A 5,718-nucleotide genomic window follows, 5' to 3' on the forward strand; every position below is an offset into this window, starting at 1 on the left:
AGTGCTGTCCACATTTTGCATCCACTCCCAAATCCTCACTCACAGTGTTGTTGGAGGGAAAGCATGGCCTAGACTATAAAACTCCTGAGGACAGTCTAGCTCATCAGACAGTTGTCAAAAGTCACAGTGTCATTGTGAGGGGCAGGGAGTTATAAGAGAAACAAGTCACAGCTTGGACCCTGAAGGAACTTGCTTTCTAGAACAATGTGACCATTAGAACTTTCTAGACTCATGAAGAGGATGTCATTTTTGGAGTTATTAGATTTGGAGAGCGCAGCCCTTGGGTTAACCCTAGGAAAGATTTCACCAGAGCTCCTCTTTCAGTGACATATAGAGAGTTTGCCAGGCCAGTTTCTCCATGTGACAGATAGGTTCGTTATATTTAAAGAGCAGGTTTATTAGACAGATAAGTATGATACTTGCATAGGCACAAACAGAAAAGAAAAGCTGCCCCTAAAGGGACAGGCTTGCTGAGAGATGCCTGCATGATCACAGGCAGACAACCTTGAGGAGATAAACCTCTGCTGAGAGAGGTCAGTGCAGAGAAGGCCCTGCATGGTGCAGGTCACAGGCAGGAAGAAGCCTGCTGCCCTGTGGAGGGAGGGTGTTGGCAAAAAGAAGCACCTGCGTAGGCAGAGGTGGGCAGAGGACTGTTGCCTTAAGCCAGTGCAGAGACTACCCTGATATAGTCTTCTGTTTGGGAGGGGCTCACTCCTTGTGAGCCCTAGTTTGTTGCTGATTTTGATTAATTATGTTGAATTTGAAAGGGATAGGAAATTCTACAGTGGGCTCAATCTCCCTTCACCATCAGGTCCGAGCTCCTACACCCTCTACAGCAGTCTGACACCTGCTTGGATCTGGTGCTTTGTGATCTAGGCATTGGCACCTAAGGACCTTGGTTCCTATAGCTGGGTTATGGCTGTGCTAACCCTTTCTACCCCCACCTCCAGCTCTTGGCATTGTGTAAGCCAGGTCTCTGGTCTTACTGAGACTCCTTTCCAGTCTCTCTATCCTTATCCTCCATCAAAAATGTTCCACATTTGGGCCCTCCCTGGTAGTTTAACGGGTTAAAAGCACAGCACTAAGAAGCTAAAGCCACTTCAGCATGAGTTTGATCCCCAGCCCCAGAGGTGATCCACATGGCACAGCAGACCTCTCCTGACCTGCCCACTGCTCCCCTTAGCAATGTACTTTGATGATCTGCGTGTTCTGCCCCCCACTCTGTCTCTGGTGAATCCTTTCATCGCCCCTGCACCTCTGGCCTGTACCCCAGTTCTGTAATGCATAAATAAATAAATCTTTTTTTTAAAAAGTTCCACATTTGGTTAGTTCAATGTGGCAGTCAGTAGCATTTTGAGTATATTGAGTCTTAAAATATGGCTAGAGTATCTGTGGAACTGAATGTGATATTATTCAATTTTAATAAATTTAAACTTAAATAGCCACTTAATGGCTAGTGTTTACCACAGAGGACAGTACAATATAGAGTGAGAATTGACAATTTTTTGATTCTCGTGACAAGAACAGTGAGAAGGGATGCTAGGTTGCCACAGACTCACAGAGGAAGCAGACTTACATGGAAACAGAAAAGCAGAGGCCCAAAAAAAAGCCTTCCAGAAAGAAAGGATGGTCATATGGGATAATTTATACAAATGTGTAACCCAACTATTCCTAAATGAATGTGGAACAATTTTTTTAAGTAATTTTCTTCCTTTTATTCTTTATAAATACTTGAGAAATAGATCCTTCTGTGTACCCAAGGGCATATGTGAACTGAAAATAAAATCTTGACAAAAACTAGTTTTTTAGATAATCAAAGTAAGAATTCAAACTAGGGAAGTAATTGAACAGATTTTACTCTATGAGAATTGTTCCAGCAAACCCCAATTTGAATTCAATTACTATACATAGGAACCATGAGTCATTAACATTAATAACTATTATTAATCATTACTCATGGTAGAAAGGGCTTCCAATTATAAGTTGTCCTCATCTAGAGAGATGCTGATAGTAAAAGGAAAACAGCAGGACCCGATTTTGTCCTTACCAAAGAGTGCACTGCATGAACACAAAGGTTTACTACCCATTGTGAGTCTTTACCTGGCTCTTTGGCATCAGTGAGTGGGCATGAAAAGCCTGACTTAACCCTCCAGTAACAGAGTCCTGCATGCAGGATGGAAATTACGAACATGGCTTTACTCTCTAACTTGCTAACCCAGGGACAGGATATCCAGAAAATTTTACAATGTATTTGCACATGTGAAATATTCATGGCAGTATTTTTCTTAACAGCCCCAAAATAGATATAAGTAGAATGTACAGCAACAATACAATTGATAACAAATTGTTCAATATGTTCTATAATGGAAAGTGTACATCAATGAAAATGAAAATAACTACCAAAATAGATGACATTATGTATGTATTGCAAAGCATAATGTTGAGTTTAAAATACACACACAGGGGCTTCCCCTGGTGGCACAACGAGTTAAAGCACTGCACTATAAAGCTCTCTGAAGCCACTGCAACACTAGTTCAATATGGCAGACTTCTCCTGACCTGCCTGCTGCTCCCCTCAGCAGTGTATTTCAGTCTGTCTGTTCTGTTACCACTCTGTCTCTGGTGAATCCTCTCACCCACCGCACTCAGGCCTGTACCCCAGTTCTATAAGCATAAATAAATCTTATTTTTTTAAGATTTATTAATTCATACAGAACTGGGGTACAGGCCAGAGATGTAGAGATGTGGCAGATCGACAAACAGGCAGATCGACGAAGTACACTGCTGAGGGGAGCAGCGGGTGGGTAAGGAGAGGTCTGCCACGCCATGTGGATCTCCTCCAGGGTAGGCAGGGATCGAACTCATACAGAAGTGGCTTAAGCTTCTCAGTGCTGTGCTTTAACCCACTGCGCCACCAGGGAGGGCCAATAAATAAATCTTTTAAAAAAAATTTTTGAATACACAAACAGAAAATGTCATACAGTATGATAATTATAAAGTTAAAAATTCAACAAAACTAAAATGATAGTATTTTTAAATGAATATTTAAGTGGTAAAAACAGAAAAGTAAGGAAATAACTACATAATCATTTGTTGGAAAAGATTTATTAAAGTTGTATTTTTTTTATGCCTTGGATTAAGTGTACCATATAATACAGTAAAAAGTCTTTAAGATGCATGTTAGGAAGTTAATATTCAATAAGATTGTTAAGAATATTATTAAGAACATCTGTGATTCATGATGTAATATCACCATTTTATTCTTAAACAAGCGTTTGAAATTTTTTACATTAGAATTTTTTTTAAAGATTTATTTTTATTTATATGTGCATACAGAACTGGGGTACAGGCCAAAGGCTCAGGGGCAGTGAGAGGCTTCACCAGAGACAGAGTCGGGAGCAGAACAGGCCGACTGACGAAGTACACTGCTGAGGGGAGCAACGGGCGGGTCAAGAGAGGTCTGCCACACCATGTGGATCTCCTCTGGGGCAGGTGGAATAGAACTCATGTTAAATTCTCAGTGCTGTGCTTTAACCTGCTGCACCACCAGGGATGGCCTTATATTAGAATTTTTTTAGTTTTAAATGTTTCTATTGTTTCTTTTCTATAGTGGTAGTTACATTAATTCTTTGGAAGCTAACAGTTTTTTGTTTTTGTTTTTTTTAATTTTTCCTGTTTGTGCCAACATATTAAAATTGTATCTAACTAGGAATTTTTTTTTGTTGGATTTACAATACCACAACTTAGTAATTGAAAAAGTTTGATTTCAGCCTGCCACAGAAATGAATTCTTTTCCAATCTGGAGACCTCAGGATGTTCTGAATTTGGAGAAAATTACTACTAGAATAAAAGTGGGTAACATTGAGTACATCATGTCATTTATTTTTCTTGCCAACCTTAAATATTACTTAGAAAGGATTATAGCATCATTTCTCTAGGTTTCCCTACTTAGGACTTCCTTCCAACCACTCTCCCATGGGTCAATGAAGGGATTTCAAAACAGAAATTTGCAAAAAGAAAAAGATCATTCCAGAAAAGAGTAGCACAATCTGAAAGTAAAATTCATCTTACCCTTAGTGGCAATCATGATAGAGATGTGCAAACACCTTCTACTAACCCCATCTAGTAAAATCACACAAGTGTTAGCATCAAAACATCTCATTCCAGGTAATGCCAGGCATAGAGTTTTGGTATTTGATACAAACAAACCTGGTGAGGCAAACTTTTGATTCTTACTTTTACTTGTGGATATTTCACTTTGCAAATAAAGTATGTAGTTTTGACAAACTAGATTATGCATATATTATATGTCACTAAATCTAAATTTTAATCTATAAAAATATTCATCAAATGCACCATCAACAAGACAAAAGATAATAAGAACTGTAATAATAAAATGGATTTTAAACTTATCTGGCAGTTATATCAACAATGTATTTGGTTTCTCTGGAATATTTAAATTTACGAACAGAAGCATGAGTATCATGACATTTTGACAAAAGTAATTATTATGTAGACATGGCCAAACTGCCATCTGTTGATTTGCAGAATGCTTCAACTGCCTTCATCCACACAGCATGATACAGTAGAGGAATGTTTCTTTGAAGACTCAATTTCAGTACATGTTAGACAATACTTCAAGAGAGGTGGGGTAGAGGCAAGTTCCTACAGAAAGTTGCATGTGTGCTGAATCAGAATCTAGTATATGGTGCGATTTCTATGACAGTTGGGATTTGTGAGTCTAGGAGTGAAGGGGGAAAATGGGAGTGATTGCACTATTACCCCTACTGACCCACTACTTGAAATTTTTGATTCTTGCTCCTGTGACTTTTATACGTTGCTGGCCCAGAGGTTTTAGCTCTAAGGAGGGTGGAGCACAATTACTTTATTGAACTGGAAGTTAAGGACACCACCTTCCTCATGTATCTTAATCAGGAAGCAAAGCAGAGAATTATGATGCTGGCCAGAATGACTGGTCACTGCTGGGGGGGTTAGGGGGGAAACTGAGTGATTACTTCATAATGGAGGAAAAGAAAACTATATTTGGAACACAGAGTGTCCCTTTAGGGTATCTCTTAATTTATCTTTCCCTATGATTGAGATCAATGGAAACTATGACCCAAATGAATTGGGAATGCTAATGATCCAGACATTGAGGACCCATGATTTACGTGACCCCACGAAGAAATGAACCATGGTTAGCTGATATGTTTGTTGGAGGCAAAGGGGACAGAGAATGGTAGTAAAAGACAATAGTTTTAAATATCATGACCACATGAGCAGTTACAGAAACAAGGACTAATTGCAATGAGAATTTTCTCCTTATTTTACTATGAATGTATTTGTGTGTCTATATACATATATTATTATTCTGAGTAATATTAACCACTGATTCAAGGTAGGACTTTTTAAAGGCTAGAATGAATAAATGACAGTGCCTGGAGTATAAGATTCATAGAGAAATTTCATGAAATAAATGCGATGAGGAGATAAAAAGGAAGCAATATAGAGCAATTGGTTGCTTCATGTCAACTTTTTCATTTCCAACTTAAAAAACAGCAAATTCCGGCCCTCCCTGGTGGCACAGAGGGTTAAAGCACAGCACTAAGAAGCTAAAGCCACTTCAGCATGAGTTGACTCCCGCCTGCCCAGGAGGTGACCACATGGCGTGGCAGACCTCTCCTGACCCGCCCGCTGCTCCCCTCAGCAGTGTACTTC

The sequence above is a fragment of the Condylura cristata genome, unplaced genomic scaffold (assembly GCF_000260355.1).
Source record: "Condylura cristata isolate star-nosed mole 26May11 unplaced genomic scaffold, ConCri1.0 scaffold00012, whole genome shotgun sequence".
Taxonomy (NCBI): Eukaryota; Metazoa; Chordata; class Mammalia; order Eulipotyphla; family Talpidae; genus Condylura; species Condylura cristata.